Genomic DNA, 22,522 nt, shown 5'->3' on the forward strand with positions numbered 1-22,522 from the left:
GGTAAGCTGGGACAAAGTGAGAGAGTGGCATGGACATATATAAACTACCAAATGTAAAATCGATAGCTAGTGGGAAGCAGCTGCATAGCACAGGGAGATCAGCTCGGTGCTTTGTGACTACCTAGAGGGGTGGGATAGGGAGGGTGGGAGGGAGGGAGACGCAAGAGAGAAGAGATATGGGGATATATGTATACGTATAGCTGATTCACTTTGTTATGAAGCAGAAACTAACACACCATTGTAAAGCAATTATACTCCAATAAAGATGTTTAAAAAAAAACAAAACAAAGAGACAAATTTGAATTAACTTTGACACAAAATATTAATTTAATGAATCAGTATTTTTGGAAATGAATACATTAATCAATAACTATAAAATGCTTAAAGCAATATCTGGTCAATATTAAGTGTGGAATAAATTATTATTAATTATAAAAAAGAAAATTGAGGAGGGGCTTCCCTGATGGCACAATGGTTAAGAATCTGCCTGCCAATGCAGGGGACATGAGTTCAAGCCCTGGTCCGGGAAGATCCCACATGCTGCGGAGCAGCTAAGCCCGTGCGCCACAACTACTGAGCCCACGTGCCACAACTACAGAAGCCCACGAGCCTAGAGCCCGTGCTCTGCAACAAGAGAAGCCACTGCAACAAGAAACCCATGCACCGCAATGAAGAGTAGCCCCACTCGCCGCAACTAGAGAAAGCCCGCGCGCAGCAACGAAGACCCAACCCAGCCAAAAATAAATAAATAAAATAAATTTATTAAAAAAAATTGAGGAATAATTGACATAGAACATTATATTAGTTTCAGGTGTACAACATAATGATTCCACATTTGTGTATATACTGTGAAATGATCATCACAATAAGTCTAGTTAGCTGAATTTTTAACTTTCGGTATATGTTGTTCAATTATGAAATAATCCAGATGATTATTTTATACTAGATCACACCTTCACTTACCTACTTAAGGTCTCAATTCCTTCCTTTCTCTCCTTGGTCACCAGATTTTTTTTTTTTTTTTTTTTTTACACACACACACTGTATTTTATTTTTACAAGAGATAAATAGACTGACACCAAGCATTGTACATGGATGACCACAACAAAAGCAACAATGATTGCAATTACCAAACATGAAACACACTCATACTATGTCATAATATTGACATTCAGTCCAGTAATCCTCCACTGTAACAGCTCCTTTACTTTGCAGTGAAAATTGATTTGTATATTCTTTGCCTCTGAGTCCTCGTGGGATTTTTTTTTTTAATTCAGACAGAAAGTCACAAAAATTATACTCATCCTCATCAGTTCACTCAGTCCCATGTAATTAATTGTTTTTTTTCATCTTGATCTTTTGTTAGCACTTTTATGAGTTCATCAGTTTTTCATTAGAGTTCTGAAAATGCTTATTCATTCAGTTCAGCAGTACAGTCAGTTACCAGAAACCTGTACTTGTCAGAGTCTTTTCCATGAATTTCTTGAAGATGAAACCCTTTTATAGGAACATATTTGCAAAATCATCAGAGTACACCCAGAACTGTCTGTAAATGACAAAAGACTTAAAAATGACCACGGTAAAAGATTTGATGAAAGTTCATAATAATGCAGTTGACAAGAAAATTAGTTATTTCTGAGATATACATTTTAAAGTAATAACTAGGATTATTACTTATAACATTAATACCAGAACATATAAGATTTTTAGAAATTTCATGTAATGTCTGAAACATTTATATTAACATATTTCCATACATATTTCCATACAAATACAAATATAAGATTTTTAGAAATTTCATGTAATGTCTGAAACATTTATATTAACATATTTCCATACATATTTCCATACAAATACAAATATAAGATTTTTAGAAATTTCATGTAACGTCTGAAACATTTATATTAACATATTTCCATACAAATAACCCAATGAAAGTTTAGTATTAGTTGTTTTGTTTGTTTTTTTATACTGCAGGTTCTTATTAGGCATCAATTTTATACACATCAATGTATACATGTCAATCCCAATCGCCCAATTCAGCACACCACCATCCCCACCTCACCACAGTTTTCCCCCCTTGGTGTCCATATGTCCATTCTCTACATCTGTGTCTCAACTTCTGCCCTGCAAACTGGCTCATCTGTACCATTTTTCTAGGTTCCACATACATGCATTAATATATGATATTTGTTTTTCTCTTTCTGACTTACTTCACTCTGTATGACAGTCTCTAGATCCATCCACGTCTCAACAAATGACTCAGTTTCGTTCCTTTTTATGGCTGAGTAATATTCCATTGTATATATGTACCACATCTTCTTTATCCATTCGTCTGTTGAGGGGCATTTAGGTTGCTTCCATGACCTGGCTATTGTAAATAGTGCTGCAATGAACATTCGGGTGCATGTGTCTTTTTGAATTACGGTTTTCTCTGGGTATATGCCCAGTAGTGGGATTGCTGGGTCCTATGGTAATTCTATTTTTAGTTTTTTAAGGAACCTCCATATTGTTCTCCATAGTGGCTGTATCAATTTACATTCCCACCAACAGTGCAAGAGGGTTCCCTTTTCTCCACACCCTCTCCAGCATTTGTTGTTTGTAGATTTTCTGATGATGCCCATTCTAACAGGAGTGAGGTGATACCTCATTGTAGTTTTGATTTGCATTTCTCTAATAATTAGTGATGTTGAGCATCTTTTCATGTGCTTCGTGGCCGTCTGTATGTCTTCTTTGGAGAAATGTCTATTTAGGTCTTCTGCCCATTTTTGGATTGGGGTGTTTGTTTCTTTGATATTGAGCTGAATGAGCTGTTTATATATTTTGGAGATTAATCCTTTGTCCGTTGATTCATTTGCAAATATTTTCTCCCATTCTGAGGGTTGTCTTTTCATGTTGTTTATGGTTTCCTTTGCTGTGCAAAAGCTTTGAAGTTTCATTAGTTCCCACTTGTTTATTTTTGTTTTTATTTCCATTACTCTAGGAGGTGGATCAAAAAAGATCTTGCTGTGATTTATGTCAAAGAGTGTTCTTCCTATGTTTTCCTCTAAGAGTTTTATAGTGTCCAGTCTTATATTTAGGTCTCTAATCCATTTTGAGTTTATTGTTGTGTATGGTGTTAGGGAGTATTCTAATTTCATTCTTTTACATGTAGCTGTCCAGTTTTCCCAGCACCACTTATTGAAGAGACTGTCTTTTCTCCATTGTATATCTTTGCCTCCTTTGTCATAGATTAGTTGACCATAGGTGCGTGGGTTAATCTCTGGGCTTTCTATCTTGTTCCATTGATCTATGTTTCTGTTTTTGTGCCAGTACCATATTGTCTTGATTACTGTAGCTTTGTAGTATAGTCTGAAGTCAGGGAGTCTGATTCCTCCAGCTCCATTTTTTTGCCTCAAGACTGCTTTGGCTATTCGGGATCTTTTGTGTCTCCATACAAATTTTAAGATGATTTGTTCTAGCTCCGTAAAGAATGCCATTGGTAATTTGATAGGGATTGCATTGAATCTGTAGATTGCTTTGGGTAGTATACTCATTTTCACAATGTTGATTCTTCCAATCCAAGAACATGGTATATCTCTCCATCTGTTGGTATCATCTTTAATTTCTTTCATCAGTGTCTTATAGTTTTCTGCATACAGGTCTTTTGTCTCCCTAGGTAGGTTTATTCCTAGGTATTTTATTCTTTTTGTTGCAATGGTAAATGGGAGTGTTTCCATAATTTCTCTTTCAGATTTTTCATCATTAGTGTATAGGAATGCAAGAGATTTCTGTGCATTAATTTTGTATCCTGCAACTTTACCATATTCATTAATTAGCTCTATCAGTTTTCTGGTGGCAGTTTTAGGATTCTCTATGTATAGTATCATGTCATCTGCAAACAGTGACAGTTTTACTTCCTCTTTTCCAATTTGTATTCCTTTTATTTCTTTTTCTTCTCTGATTGCCGTGGCTAGGACTTCCAGAACTATGTTGAATAATAGTGGTGAGAGTGGACATCCTTGTCTCGTACCTGATCTTAGAGGAAATGCTTTCAGTTTTTCACCGTTGAGAATGATGTTTGCTGTGGGTTTGTCATATATGGCCTTTATTATGTTGAGGTTTTTGATCCCCTCATGGATCATTCATTTCCTTCAGCATCAAATATTTCATCCATTAAAAAAAAATCTCTCTCTTGTTCCCACTTTTCTCCTCTTCATGGCAAAAATTCTTGAAAGAGTTGTCTATACTTGTCGTCATCAATTTCTCTCCATCCATTCTCTTTGAACCCCCTCCCATTAGGCATTTTGCTCTCACCTCTCCACTAGGACTACTTCTATCCAGGTCACCAGTGACCTCCACATTGCTAGAGCCAGTGGTAAATTATCTGGTTCCATCTCACTTGGCCAATCAGTGGCATTATACCTTATGGATCCACCTTCCTCCTTGAAGGAAGATGATCACTTGACTTCTAACTCTTATGGTTTTTCAGTATCTCTCTAATCCCTCTTCTTAGAATGCTCTGCCATCTCCTTATCATCTCTCAATTGCCTACATCTCCATTTGTATATCTATTAGACCCCTCAAACTTAATGTGATTAACATAGAGCTCATTCTGGTACCCTCCAAACTCATTTCTCCAGTCTTCCCATCTCTGTTAATGACAACCACACCCTTCTGGTTGCTCAGGACTTTCTTGACTCCTTTCTTTGTCTTACGCCCCGCATTTTGTCTGTCAGTAAATACAGTTATCCATACCCTAAAAAATCTATCTAGGATTCTATGGCTTCTCAATATCCTACTGTGGCCTAGTGTAAGCCATCATCATCTCTTGCCTAGATTATTGCAGTAGCAATAACTAGTCTCTCTGCTTCCACCCTTGCCCTGCTTCAGCCTGAGTGATCCTATGGAAAAACAAAGTCAGACAGATCATGTTATCCCTCTACTCAAAACCTTTCTATGGATCTCCCATCTCACTGAGAATAATGGCTGAAATTCTTACAATTACCCAAACCCCCCTGTATGATCTGACCCCTGTTATCTCTATGACTTCATCTCCTATTTCTCTCCCCCTTCTGCCCCAGCCACCCTGGAGTTCTCACTGTTTCTTGAAAACACCAAGCCCTCATCAGCCTCAGTGCCTTTGCACTTGCTGTCCAATCTTCCTACAGTGTTCTCCCAGGCTATATGCTGGGCTTGCTTCTTCACCTCATTTAAGTCTCTACTCAATATCATCTTCTCAGTGAGGTCTTTCTGGTCACATTACATAAAATATCAACATCCCCTACATATACACATGCACACCATTCTTTTTATTTGCTTATTTTTCTAACTTAAAATTTATCAATATTTAATATATTTTTAATTTATTTAAGTTGCTTGTTATCTGTCTTTCCCACCAGAATTTAAGCTCCTTGAAAGCAGGGAGGGTTTTTTTTGTCTGTTTTGTTTACTGGTTAATCCCTAGCACCCAGAAGAGTGCCTAGCATATAGTAGACACAATAAATTGTTGGTGGATGAATAAGGCGCATGTACTTTGCTGAGAGCTTTGGGCTTTGCTCTGTTGGAAGCTCCTCAGGTTTCTTAAGTGGAGGACCATCAGAGAGAGAAAATTTCATATTAGAAAGATTACCCTGGTGGCAACATGAGAGTGAACTGAAGGTGAGAACCTGACAAATCAGGATCCAGGGAGTCCAGTTTGGAAACTTACAAGTGACTTGATGTGTGGAGATAGGGACTGACAAGCAGTCATAAGGAGAAGGGACACAGCTGACACTTAAAAGATAGAATCAGCAAGATTTAGCTGAGGAGGAGATTCAGAGGTAGGGGCTGGCAGAGAAGGAAGCATGAAGACTACCCCCTAGGTTTCTGGCATGGATAAGTAGTGGTACTATTCATTACTAGGAAATAGAGGGGAAGGCACTTTTGAAGGGAACTTTGGAAGCTGAGTCTTGCTTATTTTGCATTTGAGATTTCTGGGGAGGAACAGCCAGAAATAACCAACTGACAGTTCTCTTTGTAAGTTATAAGCATGAATAAAATCCCCCAGAGTGAGTCTATACATTAATAAAAGATTAAAGGTCAGAGTTCTTAGAAACACCAATATTTAAGGCTCAGATAGATGGAAAGAGGTGTAGAAAATGGTCTGATTCTGGAGAAGCTGATTAGAAATGAGCAGCGCCCCAGAAACAAGGGAGGCCGTGCTCCAGCGACATCTGTGTTTGTGGCTGGATCCTTGGTGTATCTCTAGCCTCTTTCACTTGCTTCCCTTGGACCTAGGAGTGCATAGAAAACTTAAATATTAAGCTTCAAGTCACAGGCCACAAGATTGGGGTTTAGTGGCTTGGTTTAATTGCCATAATCAAGTAATTTCTGCTCTTTAAAATGTCTAATCACGGGACTTCCCTGGAGGTCCAGTGGTTGAGACTCCACGCTTCCAACGCAGGGGGCGCAGGTTCGATCTTTGGTCGGGGCACTAAGATCCCACATGTCTCGGGGTGCAGCCAAAAAGTGAAAAAAAAAGAGAAAAAAAAGTCTGGTCACAAGATCCTGAAGCTGGATCTCATAAATGGGAGCACAGTGTCAATGGTACACTCTAGTCTTTTTGAGTGTTTGTGAGTTTCTTTGACAGGGATCCACTTGTGTGGTTGTACCTATGCACCATCCTGACCCCGAAATCAGAAAGAAAGAGAGATAATGTAAACGATATTTATATCAAATCTCTTGAATATTTAAAAATATAAAAATGGATCTACTGCTGCAGGCTCAGCACATGAGAAAGCTTTTGTGCTGATTCATTCTGTTGCTTTAAAAAATGCCTCATTACTGCAGCAAATGCCACATCTAAGTGCTTTCTTGTGTTAGCAAGGTGCAGAACGCTTTCTTGAAGAAATACAAAGAAATCTTGTGCATTTCTCTATGTCACAATGTTTCTAGGAGTCAATTTTCTTTGAGAAGTGTCTTCTTGTTTTGAATGACAACTCATATAATTACACCAACAAACACTACTATTCACTGTAGAACCAAACAGATGGGTAGCCAGATACACCCACTGGAAAATCAAAAAGACCAAGATACAAATTTCTCTGTGTTTTTGTTTGGGGTTTTCTTTTTTTTTTGAGTTTATTTATTATTATTATTATTATTATTATTATTAGCTGCTGTTGATGACTCTAAATTTGGAAATCCTCAGTAAAAGAGTACATTTTAAAAAACAAATTTTTGTTCTTGGGTAATTGATCCTATTTTTAACTTAGTCAATAGTTACAAAGTTGTTTAGAAATAATTACTTTTTTCAGATTCTAGTTTGAATGAGCAATGTTTGAAAAAAGGCCAGATGTTGGAAAGTTGAGAGTAAGAGTTATGATTTACACTCCATCGTCAGGGACAGGAAGAAGAATGTTCTGGATAAATCCATGTTGTGCTAACTCAAACACAACAATTAAGGAAAAGTGATACTTTCCTTGAGGGTAGTTATGCTTTGATCTGATCTCATCTCTTCTGATATATTTGAAAAGTTCAGCCCATTTGACAATGGTATTAGTTAAGGTAGAGGTTAAGTTGCTTTAACAAAGCAACCTTAAATACAGTGGCTTAAAGAAGATAGTTCTAGGGAGAATATATTCCACAGTGGTAGGAAAGTTCTATTCCACATGGTCATTCAGGAACCCATCTTGTTGTTTTGTCATCCCTTAGGGCATCGTCCTTGTCCGAATAATCAAAGCTGGCCTTGCTTAATCAAATCATGGACGTGGTCACATCCACGTCCCAGCTTATGGGAATAGGAACGAGAAGTGCATTGGGACAAGTGGCTTGTCTTTAAAGGTGGAAGTCCCAAAAGTTGCACGCATTCCATTGGCCTGAACTTAGTCACATAACCACATTCCCGTGCGAAGGAGGCCGAAAATGTAGTCTCTAGCTGAGCATCCACATGCCTAGTTTAAATTCTAGTGCTATGGAAAGAGGGGAGAACAGATTTTGGAGGACAATCCGCAGTTTTCCAGTCTTTGAGAGACAATCTGATAGAAACATTATAACGCTGAGCTTGGAAGCGCTAACTTCAAAAGGCAGGACTCATGGTTCAAACAATCGTTAATATGTACTAAAGATCATATTGCAGAATAAGGGAATGCAATCTATTCCAAATGGATATTTTTGGAAGAAGCAGTAATGCAGAAAGACGGTAAAAGGCCCAGAGCTTAAATAAACACATTTGAATAGGAGGTGCTGTGTGTCAAGACAAATGAAAATCAGCTGATTTACCATGCCTCGGTCCAAAAGAAAAAAAGATCACCCCTGATTCTGAGGAGTTCATATAAGAATTCTAATTAGGATTAAGAACATTATCTCTCTCCAAATGTCTGCAAGCATAGACTATTGGTTCTGTCTCTGGCTATACCTATAATTTCGCAATACAACTTCTTTAAAAGGAGGAGACAATTTGGTAAACTGATAACTAATTTAGATAATGCTAATTGTATTGGGTGGAAGATGATTAGGAGAGTTATAAAAGAAACCCCAAGGGTGCTCTTCAAGGGATATTATTGAAAACATGAATATCGTGTAAAGCTGTTATCCGTTCCACGAAAGAGCAATGATTCCTGGATGTGTTTGTATTTCACAAAATCAGAAGAGGAAGAGCTGGGGGCAGGGGTAGAGGGCGTAGTGGTTATGCTAATTTTGGTATACTCCAGAATCCCTCTTTAATTCCTTTCTGGGAATGGTGCACGTGCACATGGACACATGTGACCTAATTGCATAACATCCTCACCTGGCCTTCTAATTACAAACTGTACTCTGCAAGTGGATTACCAATACAAATTTACTTCCTTTTCAGTTAAATGCAGGTAGCCTTGGATATTAAGTAACCCCTCCTTATTTTAGTTATGCACACAATTTGCTGCTTAGAACACTGTGGGACTTATATACCCCTTCCTGTGGAATAGTTGCTATCATTGAGTCAGTTTTTGGAGACTTAGTCAAATATTTGTTTCCCATTTTAAGTAAACATAGTGTGCTAATCTCCACAAGTGTGGTGTTTATATAGACCCCATTTAGTGTTATTTGGAGTAATCATATTTCTTTCTTCACATCGTGTGATAGCCAACAGGAATGATATGATAACTATCCTTTGATCACTATCGAGCAAAAGGTATGTCCCTTATGAGGTGCAGCAAACACCCTTCCACTTCTGAAATCCAAGTCAAGCAACCCATCTGAGCTTGTTATTTTCTGTCCTTTCCCTCCCAACCTGCTGAGCGTGGCAAGATGGGCCCATGGCACAAAGACCCCATCTTATATGGACCACATCTCCTGAGCTCCCTTGCTGGTGTACTTAGCTTTGATCCATTTTGGGAGATCAAAGGGTGAGAGTGAAGGTTTGGGCAGTTTCTCTGGGCTCTCTCCTTCATTCCGCGCTCTATCTCAGGCACAACTGTTTCCCTTTATGACCACAGCTCCCACTGGGTGACTCTGCTCTGCTCTTTTGTCTCTCACTGTGTTCCAGTAACCTGATTTCTTCTTCTTGTCCCTTCAGTTTCGAGGCGTTAACAGCTTCCCACTATAGCTAGTGCCTGGGACCTCACCATCTGTTGTTTACTCCCATGACCCAGCCCAAACCTCCTTAAGTAATACTTTCCTGATAGTTTCTTCATTTAAACCAACTGGGGTGAATTCCGTTTCCTGTCACAACGATGACAGGGAAGGTAGCTGATACACCTTTGTGTTGATATACATTCAACAGGTTCTGGAGAGAGTTAGCCATGCCTACTCTTCTAATTTCCTTTCTTTATTTTTCTCTTGAATTCATTCCAACAAGTCAATGCCCCTATCACTCTACCATTAACATTGTCACCAACAACGTTAATAATACTAATCCGATGGTCAGTTCTTAGCCCTCATCTTAATCTCTCAGCAGCAATGGGCACAGTTGACCTTTCTCTCCTCCTTGAAATCTTTTCTTCACTTGGCTGCCTGGACATCATGCTCTACTGACTTTTCTAACACCTCGTAAGCCTGTCTTTTTCGGCCCCCTTTCCTGGTTCCTCCTTGTGGCAGAGCCTGGGTGGCTGCTTATCGAACGTGCTTTCTGTTTCTCGTGAGCACTTACTTAGACCTCATTTCTGAATCTCCCTTGCAATTTGAAGGGCCCATGGGTACCACTTCTAAGCATGGTTCCTAAAATTTTGCCACGCACCATCCTCCACGTTCCTTCCTTCCTCCTTGCATGATGCAGATACTCATGATGACCTCAGAATCCATGTGTTGAAGATTGACGAGCCACAGAATGGAAGCAGAGTCACCCACCAATCAGGACACCCATTTTGGACTTTATGTGAGTGAGAAATGTACTTCTATTGAGTTTGAACCATTATTCATTTCTGGTTTTGCTGGTTACAGCAAGTAGAAGTATCTGGACTAATTTGCTCCTTACCTGCCCGTACCCTCAACACTGAGTGCCCAGGGCTCAGTCCTTGGATCTCTTCTCTTTCTACCCTCTTTCCCTTGTGACCTCATCCAGTCTCACACCTTTCAATACCAACTCTATTTTTGTCAGCTTCATTCTCCCAACTGCTCAGGCTAAAAACCATTCTTGAGCTCCACATTTATCAGCCAATAAATCCTAGTGGCTCTACCTTCAAAATATATCCAGTATCTTTCTCCTTCTCACCATCTCCATAGGGATCAGGCTAGTCAAAATCTGCACCTGGAATACATAATAGCCTCTTACTGGTCTTCCTGCTTCTGACCTTGCCCTTTTCAGTCTGTCCTTAACCTAGTCACTAAAATGAGTCAGGATAAAAGTTAGATCATGGCACTCCTCTGCTCAAAACCTTTATAACTTTGCATCCCACTCTCTGGAGTCTTTACAATGGCTTCCAAGATCCTGCATGAGCAGCCCCTGTTACCTCTTTGACTTCATTTCCTACAGCTTTCCGTCCCGACACCCTTGCCATGCTGGCCGCCTTGCAGCTCCTCCTTGCATATTCCCACCTCAGAGCCTCTTTTCTTCCTGTTTTTTCCCCCAGATGGTCCCAGGGCCTCCACCTGTCACCTTGACTCAAATACCATTTCGTCAGTGAAATTTCCATGACCATCCATTTAAATTGCAACCCTTCCACACACACTCACTTCTCTCCTTTCCTTTTCAGATTTTCTCCATAGAAGTTATCACCATCATGCATAAAATTTATTTGATTTTCTGTTTTATTTGGTCTTCCCTCCATAGGATTTAGCTCACTGCAGGCAGGGATTTTTGTTTGTTTTGTTTCCTGCTGTATTTCAGTATCTAGAACAGGGCCTAGCACACACAGTAGTGCTCAAGAAATATTTGTGGAATGAATGAACGAATGAATGCATTCTCTGCTTTCCTTTTAAATTAGACAGGAAAAAACAAATTTTAAAATGCTTCTTAAAAAATAAACCATATATAAGAGGAAGGAAGGAAGGAAGGAAAGAAGGAAGGAAGGAAGGAAGGAAGGAAGGAAGGAAGGAAGGAAGGGGAAGCAGAGAAAGGAAGAAGGAAAGAAAAAGAAAAATCTGTGGCTTCACATTCTAACAAAATACACTGCACCTTTACCAGCCAGCATTTTCACAGCCCTCAAAATTGAATCCATGCCAATAATCATGCTGACAGAGCCATTCGTGGAAGATTGAGACCCTATGACCAGCATTCCAAGAACCCATGGCAAGCAGGCACTTGAAGCTGGTGTTGTTAGAGTGAACATAACAATATGTTAAACCAAGTGTGTGTTTACTTTATGTAATATCACTAAGTGGTTATCACTTTAACATGTTTTTAAATGTATATTTCTCTTTGTAAAAAATATTATATACACAGTATACATAATTTGGAAAATATAAGAAAGAATAAAGGGAAAAACAATGAAATAGAATGGAAAAAACTTAGAAAGGAAGGAACACCCATAGTAACAAAGACATGTACAATTAACATATTGTCTCAGGACCTACATTCATTTCTTTACATTAAAAAAAGTCATCTTTCAATGAGCTTAATAAGTTAAATACATTAGCATGAACCTCAGTGCACATAACACAAATCACTTATCAAATACTGAAGCAGAGCTGCTCTTATTTCTTACTGCATACACTTGGCAATCAGTTCCCACGATCATAATTATCCTGTCATCGGCAGCATTTAACGACAGACAGGGCCATTCAGACATTATAAACAACCAAATGTGCAGATTTGAGTAGCCCGTTTTTCTCAATGTGAAATAACAATTCCATTTATGTAGCAGTAATGAAACATTTCTTAGTGAAAAACTGTGAGAGATTAAAAATGGTTTTGGCCTTGCCTGTGAGTAATGATGTCAAGTGATGTAGTGGGGTAATTATTGTGAAGACTTAATTCCTGTGTCATCAGGTATTTATAGATATACAAAGCATTCTACTGATTAAACAGCATTCAAGGTGACTAAACATTAACTGTGATTGACAGTTTACAGCTCAGACAGACTAAAAAGATTAAATAACATTAGAAAGTGGCAGGTGACTTCTTTCCCCTCCGGGCATTTTGCCCTGTGAGGAAACGGTTGAGACTTCTAATAATATTGCTAACAAGTAAGTTCTGAACTGTTTGCTTGCAGCAGTCATATTCTGAGAAGGAATGCAAATCCTGTTATGCATCTTTTTCATCTCAGTGAGGTTGCAATGGCTATAAAAGTTAGATATAAGGTAAAGGAAAGTATAACTTCCCTTGAGACTTAAAATACCCTGAAACATGTCCAACTTCTAGGGGCAGATAATGTTTCAAAGCTGTTGACCAAGATCAATTTGTTTTATATCTGATACATTCTCTCTCAGAAATAGAGCCAAGATTATCCCAAATTCAATTATTCAGAATTTTAGGTAAACAACAATACTTCTCTATAAAATTTCCCCTATAGCTGAGCCTTCAGCAATATTACATGATTCCTAATTACATACCTATGAGTGCCTTACCTCAGCCTCTATCCTTTTTTCTTTCTAGAAATTTCAGAGATTCTTTTTTATAAGCAGTTTTTTAAAATTTATTTTTGGCTGTGTTGGGTCTTTGTTGCTGCGCACGCGCTTTCTCTAGTTGTGATGAGCGGGGGCTACTCTTCTTTGCGGGGCACGGGTTTCTCATTGCAGTGGCTTCTCTTGCTGCGGAGCATGGGCTCTAGGCGCACGGGCTTCAGTAGTTGTGACACGCGGGCTTAGTTGCTTCACGCATGTGGGATCTTCCAGGACCAGGGATCAATCCCATGTCCCCTGCACTGGCAGGCAGTTGTTAACCACTGCGCCACCAGGGAAGTCCCCAGAGGAGATTTTTTTACCATCTTCTCCTTAAGCAGATAATACTACTTCCTATAAAATCGTAATCATCAAACCTGATATGCTTGTCGTTCTTTGAACTTTCTGAAATGTTTCTTTTTTTCCTCTTTTATCTCATGGTAATAATAATACATGTGCACAGGGTTATTGCCAGAGCTAGGTGAAAGAATGCATGTGAAGTGCTTAGCACAGTGCTGGCCCATAGCATTTGCCAAATAATCGTAAACCATTTAAATGAACTAATTTACTATATCTCATCCTTGCAGTAGCTTCATAAAGTAGATAGAGTAAGCAGTATTATTTTTGTTTCATGAGTGCCTTTGAATCCAAGGCACAAAGGTTGAATGGCTTTCCTAAAGTCAAGAGAGTTTTGGGGGATCTGAATCAACATTAGAGTCCATACCTCCTGGTTTCCAACCTCAAGTGTGTTGCCTAGGGTCTTCTAAACCACATCATCGCTCTGGGGTGAGACATGGCCCAAGACTTCTCCATGTGTCATCCCTTAAGGCATCATAACTATCAGTAATGCTCCCCAGCTATGCTCTCATCAGCTCCTTTAGTCCCCATCCCATGCCTCTTTTATTAAGACTGCATTTTGTGCTCGTTAAGAGCACAAGCTTTGCTCTCTGACAGATCTGTGTTTGAATCCTGATTCTGGCTCTTAAAAGCTGTGTATAAAGTGGACATAGATTTGTAAAGAAAGTGAGATATTGCCCGTGTAGTACCTGGCACATGGAAAGCACTCAGTAGATTATTTTCATTGTTATTATTATTATTCCTAGATAAACTCCAGAGCTGCACTGCTGTACCTGCTAACATAGCCACATCTCCACACCAGCTGCCTCCTTGGGCTCCAGCCAACCTACTAAACTACTGTTCTCCCTGTCAGTGAATCCTCCTGACCACTCCAGGACCTCTCCTGCTTGGGGTACTGTGGACTCCCTCCTCTCCCCTGGATGCTTTTCGGTTTTGACATCAGGGCACCCACCCTCGTGGTTTTCCTCATACATGACTCCTTCCTCTTCCAATGGCGCCACTTCCCACACTTTATGTCACCCTTCAGAGCTCTGCCTGTTCCTGCAGACAGAGTCTTCAACGTACTATTCTCCTTTTCAACTGTGCTCTGCATGGATCATGGTTTTATTTACCCCTCCATATTCACCACATTGCATTCACCATATCTGCTTCTAGACCAATTAATTGGTTTATCCTCATATTACATATATATACGTGTGTGTATATATATATGATATATATACATACATATATAATTTTTTCCCTAAGGGCTTGGCGGGAACAGTTGAAGGAATGTGATTGACATTGTTGGCAGGAAGCGAACTGGAAAATGCCTAAGCATCATCTGCATGTTTAACCACCCTTTACAAACCTTCAGAGGTAAGTCATGGAACCTCCGTGGGTCTCATCCCTTCAGTGAAGGCATCCAGCAGCAATATAAGGGAGTAATTCACCCACTATCTCCTGTCCCTGCAAGGTCTTAGCAATCTTTTAAAAGATTAGAAATTTATGAATAAACAAGGCACAACTCCAGCACTGGTGTCTCATTTGGAGTCTCATTAAGGTGGCAATAAATTCAAACTTATATAAATACTCTGGCCCTGCTGGGCACCCCAGAGCAAGTGAAGCTCGGGCATCCTGTCTGAATAACCACTTCTGCTGCCACTATCTCAACACATGGGAAATTGTTATTATAACTTGCTCTTCACAATCATATAGTGCTGAAAACCCCTCTAAAATCTCAAAAATCCTCCCATTCTTGTCTCCTTCACCCCCATGTGCCATGGTGTATCTCATTCTACAACTGTCACTGCTCTACCATGGGTCACTGATTAGGGTGTTGTGTTGTCCCCAGGCATCCTGAACACCTTGTTACAAAGGCACAGATACAGCAAAACTATGGCCATTGACACAAAGTGCTTCTAACAAGGAAGAAATTTGGGAGTAAAGGGTGGGAACACTAGAGCCTCTTTCTCCTTCTCCAGTTTGGTGCCTGGAGAGACCCCAAGTATGGTATAGACATGCATGTCAGTGCCCTTTTACATAGAAAATAGGAAATGAATTCCAAACAATACTGGAAACAGCTGACCCTTTTAGCACAATGCTTAAATATGCTAGTACTGAGCCAAGGCAGCATGTGCAGAGTAAATATTTTAATCCCTAATTAATCACTTTGGTTAGATTGGTAAAACACAAGTCTAATGAAAATAATTTGAAATTTCCTTCATGAATAATTGCCTTGTTCGGGGAATTGTGGGAAGAGTCAACTGACTGACCTTCCATTCTTACTCAGCTGTGCTGCTCTGAGACTTAATTTGTGTCCTTCAACCTCTTCCAGTCACCGTCATGAGATTAGAAATACCTTTCGTGCAATTCAGCAGCAAATATGCAATATGACAGTTAAGTCAGCAGAGAGGTAAAGAACCAAGAAACTCCTGGCTTTCTCACTGTGGAGCCATACAGGACCCTGTAGAGGGGAGGGTATCTTCACAACGCTGCATTCTTTTATTAGGTTGTGAACATGATGGATTGCTCCAGGTTATTGAACTGTTCCTGTTCCTTTTTAATTAAAAACCTGAATAATAAGGTGCCCAGGGTTTGGGCATTTACAAAGGGGAGAGAAAGAATTTTCCAGCTCTGAGTGCTGATGAATGCTATCCTGATTAGCACTGTGCCACCAGATTTAATTACTTCTTTGAGTAAATCAAATCTTTCTTACAGGGCAATGTTCCTGGGTGTGCAGAGACCAAAGGTTAAGCCACCTTACTAGTTACCTGTTCAGACATGTTGGAACCTCTTAGATGTGGGTTGTGAGCGTGCTCTATGCCATCCCTATTCCATCCTGCTTGCCTGCCCCTTCTCCTTAACTTCCTCCCTGGTGCCCCTCAACCCCCTTCCTGCAATGAATGTATTGCTTATCTGGTTGGAATGTCACTAGGAGTAATGCCTGGCAATGTGCCACATGGCTGGTGCACTCTGGCTCACACTGCAATCATTGCTAAAAATTGCCTGGTCCACCAGTCAGTTTGGCCAGTTCTATGGACTGTCAAGGTCCACCTGGTGGACCATCTGCCACCTCCCCCTGGAGGTTCCTCCTCTCTTTTGTTTTGCAGTCTGGTCCTCCTCCTCAGCCTTGCTCTTTTATTTGGAAGATACAAATATTTGAGGGAATTTTGCTTTTGCTTCTCAACATTCAGGAGGACATGATGTTCTGGGGTTGCTGAGATGCGCTGGGATGATAGCACATTAACTCTTTGTTGTCCTGCAGTTGCCTTGCACAGTGGCCAATAAATGGCCTAAGAAGCTTGGTTATAGGGTGGCAAAATACCATTCAAATGGAGAAGCATAGAGGCAGGCAACTTGTAACCCAGGTGGTAATTAAACCAAATTTTGGAGCGGATTTGGTGTCTCTATTCACAAATGGAATTAACCACATCTCATGCCAAAAGGATCACGGAAGCCCTCCCATTTTATAGGGTCAGAGGCATAGAGAATTAGAAGCCAACCCATTGGTTTTCAATATACTTTGACCATTGTGGGTGTGTGGAAGGATAACTATGCATCCAATAGCATGATACATGGTTAAGCATAACTGGTTGATCATACTATTGTCCTAATGATCACCTTTAAAAATAGCTCTAGGACTTCCCTGGTGGCACAGTGGTTAAGAATCTGCCTGCCAATGCAGGGGACACAGGTTTGAGCCCTGGTCCGGGAAGATCCCACATGCCGTGGAGCAACTAAGCTTGTGTGCCACAACTACTGAGTCTACGCTCCAGAGCCTGCGAGCCACAACTACTGAGCCCGCGTGGCACAGCTACTGAAGCCCGCAGGCCTAGAGCCCGTGCTCCGCAACAAGAGAAGCCACCGCAATGAGAAGCCGGGACACCGCAACGAAGAGTAGCCCCCACTCGCCGCAACTAGAGAAAGCCCATGCACAGCAACGAAGACCCAACACAGCCTAAATAAACAAACAAACAAACAAACAAATAAATAAATACACTAGCTCTAAAGGATTCCTCCCCAGAGCTCCTGATGCCAGATCTCTGAATCAAAGAGTTGCCAGCAACAAGTCTAATTCCAGGGAAGAGGGCAGCAAGAGGGCACTGGGCTGCAGAAGGCAAACATTGACTGTTTGATTCTCATTGTGCCCAGGTTGGGTCCTGCTGCTAGCATCTAAAGCGTGCTTGCCCTCCCTCACCGGGGAATGTGTGCTAGAAAGGAGCAAAAGTGATTGCTCGTTCTTCCAGAGCTCAGCTCTGCAGCTTGACTGCCTTTGATTCCAGCCACACCAACCTCTGTGGGAGCTCTCCACAAAGCAGACCAGGAACTGGTTTTGAAATTGTCTGTCTGCACTCTTGCTTTTCCCAATTTTCCTGATATAAATAAGTCAGGTCAGAACACTCACAGACCCCATGGTATGAATACAAAAATGTCCTTTGCGGTTGTGTGACTCTGTATTTCTAGAGTCGTCAGATAGGATTTGAACTCTGGTAGTGCCCCCCTCACAACTTAACCCTACACTGGAGTGTGTTCATCCATTACCTGAGAGTCTTTGTCTATAAGTGTTTCATTCATTCGATATTAACTAAGCACCCACTAGACACCAAGTGTTGTGCTGGAACTGCCCTAATCAAATGTAGCCCCTCCCCTATTTAAGTTTTTCTCAACATTGCAATTTAATTCTGTCTTCCTGCTTCTTCAGTTGTTTTAAGATCTACCACTGAGTTACCATTCATTTGGCCTTTCATACATTTTTGCCTTCCCTCCAACATTGCTTACTTTAGTCTTAAATCCCTCTTAGGGCTGAACCTAGAAACACAGTAATACTGAGACTACATTGGACCATTTTGCAGAGAGATGGATATGGATATATGAATAGATGGATGGATAGATAGATGGTAGATAGATAGACAGATGGATGGATAAACAGATAGGTAGATGATAGATAGAGATATCTTTTGGTGTGAGCTGTTATGTGGCACAGAAGCATTAAATTGGAAGAAATGTAAGACATTCTGTGAGAGAGTCCTTTCCTCATAGAGCTTCACAGGTCTGAGTGACTTGCTTAAGGTCACAGCTAACTGTTTTACAGTTGAGACTAGAGAACTGGCTTCTGACTCTTGGTCATTACTGTTTCCAACACACAGTGATCCTTAACCCATATAATTCAGGCTCTATGCTTTGATTCTTCTGCTATCTAATCAGTAAGAAACGGGTGAAATATCAAAAAGATTCACACATTTTAATAATAGTAATAATAATGTGTGTATGAAACCTGCTCATTTCAGCATGCCCAAAATACATTCACAAAATGTTGGAACTTTCACCTGCTGGTTTTTGGGATAGCTATTCCAGGCAACAGCCCAGAACTTGGCTGTCATCAACAGTGGAGAGATTTCAGAACTTCCTGTGCCTTCTCCTATCCTGTTTTAATTACTTTCGTGGTGCTTCTTCATCAGCTGAGTTTCTACATTAAGGCTGAATACCTGGCCCCGCTCCAGAGCTGCCTCCTGGACGAGGTAAACTCTAGGTCTGAGTTTGGAGGTCAAGATGTGAGTCCCTCTTGTTGTCCCCTCAGCCTTTCATAATTTAGTTCCAGAAATTACATAGACCCTTTTTTCCTTTGATAAAGATGGCTAGTTTCCAGAAATCAGCTCATCAAACCTGAAGCAAACTAGACTCATTTTTGGGGGCAGACATCTCATTCACAGAAGGTTCCTTTTCTTTATTCAAATCTTAAAGGCAATTTCTTATTGATTTGTTGCTTGTTTTTATCACAGTGGCTAATATTTTTAAAAAATATAGCCATGAGTTCCAAAAAGAATCACATACTGAAAACCTCAAAGAGATTGAGTCTATGAAAGCAGGTTGCCATTAACAAAGTGAAGCACACAGCCAAGGCACTTGAGGCGCACACTTCTCTCTTTTTTTTTGTTTTTGTGAGTCATTGTCAGAAGCCAGGATTGGGGGAGCTGAGGTCAAGGGGTGGCTATGTTATCAAGGTCATGGAAATTTAGAGTGTAGATCGGGGAATGAAGGCAGAGCAGATGTCAGGTGGCTTGGGGAGACTGAAGACAACTCCCAGAGTTAGTTTCCCTAGCTATGTCAGTGCTGTGGAAAATGGTGAGACTTAGTGGTTTTATCCTCAGAGCTGCTGCCGGTGGAGCTGGCCTCATAGGCTTTCAAATCCTGGGCCCATATGTGTCCCCTCTGGTCCATGACAGTGCTCTTGAGAATATCATTTTATTTGGAAAGTTCTGAGGAGAGAGGGGAAAGCAGTGCCCTGTACCTGTCTCACCCTGAATGCAAATTGGACTTATGGGGAGGCAGGTTTGCACTCAATATGAATAAGAATGTTGTAACAAGCAGGGAAGATCAGTCAGCTGAGATGTACAATGAGCTCTCTGGCATTGGAAGTAAGAGACGTAAAGACTATCTTTCAAGGATTCGGAAAGGGGGTTCCTGTTTTGGATGAAAAGTTGGATAGATGACTTTTAAGATTCATATAACTGAAAGGATTGTGATTCCCTGAATATCGTTAACATAAATCTATGTCATAGGTTTATGAATATTATTTAATTCTGTTTCCAAATTGGCTCATTAGTGTACATGAAGGCCAATAGCAAGTTCAGAATAGGCAACTGCTCCTAGGATTGGGTTTCAGGGAACTCAGGAAGGCTCCACGGATTAGAAACAGACACAATTACAGCCTCACTCTTTTACTTAAGGCTGTGTCCCCTAGCCAGTGCAACCTATCTGGGAAAAGCAATGCACTAAGTGTTACCAGTCATCTTGTCCCGGTGCACTGAGGCATAATGATTGCAGAATCATGTGTTTAAGAGGACGAGCTTTGCAATGAGACTTCCTGGGTTGGAATCCCTGTGTGAATTTCAGCAAATCCCTAGCCTCATCTGTAAAATGGGGATGAGAATAATGCCTATCTTATAGGGTTGCTGGGAGAATTAAATGAAATACATGTCAAATGCTTAGACCAATGCCTGGGAGAAAGTGAGAGATCAGGAAATACCAGCTGTTATTTACTCCTTGGTTTGAAGGGTTTGATCAGACTCTTTCTTGAGAGTAAGTTTGGCTTTGTGTAAGTGAGGGGCAAGGAGGGATTTTTGCTTTAGGGAAGGTGGTTCTCTGAACGTCTGGAGATGGGCACCAAGGGGGAGGAAGCTAAAGAAAGCAGAACACAGTGCAGGGGACAACAGCTTCTATTTTGAAATGTTGCCCAAAGAAGTCCCATCCTGCCTGGTTTCCTTAGTTTCCATTTGATGAATAAACCCCAGATAAAAAGTCTTGAGGATTCAGCTGCCTATCAACTCATCAGACTTGAAGTGCATAGGAGTCCCACCAGTTTTTCAGTCTTTCAGCTTTTCCCCTCTCAAGTAAAACAAGTCGAGAGAATCAAAGCCCGCAAACAGAATGTGTTTACTATAAGGGCTTAATCAACTTCCTGGAAAATTGTCCGCAGATTTTAATTAAGTTCTAAAGACCAGTGAACCTAGAGGGCTCAACACAAAGGGGGAGAAGCAGCCTGCCAGGGGTGTGCCTTTCAGCAGCTTCTCAGAGAAGATAAGGTGAGCATTCCCAACTTTTGTCTTTCTCGTGACTGGGCCCACCTTTATCACAACGTAAAGAAAATCACGTCATGTTATGAAGGGAGTCTTCGCTCCTCAGTAGCTGTTTTAACAACTCAGGACAGCTGCCTTGCTGTTAGTTATTCCCCCCCGCTCTGCCCCACCCCACCCTCTGCTTATGTGCAGTTTAAAAATTAATTTAGAATACATGAGATCAGCGAAACAAGGGCATTAGATGGTGTCCCCCAGAAATGGACTTCTTGTACTCCGAAAATGTTCTTAGAAACACATGTGAGTTTCTTTGCTCTCAAATTAAGGAGGATTAAAGCCGCCAGACAGTTGTTGCTCAGTTCCTTCGGATCATGTGGCCAAGGCTGAAAAGCCTTAAGTTGCTGGCATGAGCCTAAGTCAGTTGCCTGATCTCCAAATTAATTTTTGAATTAAATGATTGTCCCCCCTCCCTTTTTTTCTTCTAATTGAGACTTCCATTGAAAAATGCTTAGCAAGCAGATGGAAAAAGCCAGAACAAAAGACTATTGTGGAATAATGAAATGGGGGTCATTTGAAACAGTTTTAGGTTAGTACTAAAGGTGCAATTAAATCTTTCTTTTAATTATATTTTTATTAACTATAAAGGTATTTAAAATAAATTATAAGCATTGTATACAGGTAGAACCTAAAGAATGACTGAAAGAGCTTAGATCATTTCATAGTTCACTTGTATGAGCTTCTTCCCAGTGACACAGAACAAAGACTTTCAGGCAGAATAGCTTCATGTTTAATTTTGAAATAACAATGACTTATCTTATAGATCTTAAGCAATGCTTTAATGACCTGAACACTGTAAAATGTTTCTATAAGATAAAATAAAAAGAGAGATAATTTTTAAATCCCTGAATAAGAAAGAGCCACATACTTAATAGTGAGGACAGACAAGTGTTTGAATAAGGAAGTGATATTCAGAAAGTGAAGGTTTATTTGAAAAAAAAAAAAGACAAAATGTTAACATTAAGAATGTGCAAAAATCTCAATTGTGCTGAAGGCTTAGATTCAAAATGTTCAGTAAAAAACTTCATGCTGGGCTTCCCTGGTGGCGCAGTGGTTGAGAATCTGCCTGCCAATGCAGGGGACACGGGTTCGAGCCCTGGTCTGGGAAGATCCCACATGCCACGGAGCAACTGGGCCCGTGAGCCACAATTACTGAGCCTGCGCGTCTGGAGCCTGTGCTCCGCAACTGGGCCCGTGAGCCACAATTACTGCGCGTCTGGAGCCTGTGCTCCGCAACAAGAGAGGCCGCGATAGTGAGAAGCCCGCGCACCGCGATGAAGAGTGGCCCCCGCTCGCCGCAACTAGAGAGAGCCCTCGCACAGAAACGAAGACCCAACACAGCCATAAATAAATAAATAAATAAATAAATAAATAAATAAATAAATAAATAAATAAATAAATAAATAAATGAACGTGAATTTCTAAAAAAAAAAAGAAAAACTTCATGCTGAAAAAAATGCAGTATTGTGTAGTTATACATATTTCAAAATCTTAAAAAGTCAACTTGATCACTAAAACGTCTTAAAGCCAATAATTATTGGCTGTGAAATGAACAGTGAAATAAACAGTTTGCCCAA

At 40.4% G+C, this 22,522-nt stretch overlaps 1 long non-coding RNA gene across 1 annotated transcript; it reads left to right on the forward strand.

Annotated features, from left to right (window-relative positions):
- The first annotated feature begins 4,104 nt into the window (after positions 1-4,104).
- LOC309655405 lies at positions 4,105-21,977 on the forward strand. The gene is made up of 2 exons (XR_014260821.1): positions 4,105-14,224; positions 14,581-21,977. It is a non-coding gene; the product is annotated as an uncharacterized lncRNA (long non-coding RNA).
- Positions 21,978-22,522: the final 545 nt, after the last annotated feature.

This window comes from Balaenoptera physalus (genome assembly GCF_965194825.1).
Source record: "Balaenoptera physalus genome assembly, chromosome: 2".
Taxonomy (NCBI): domain Eukaryota; kingdom Metazoa; phylum Chordata; class Mammalia; order Artiodactyla; family Balaenopteridae; genus Balaenoptera; species Balaenoptera physalus.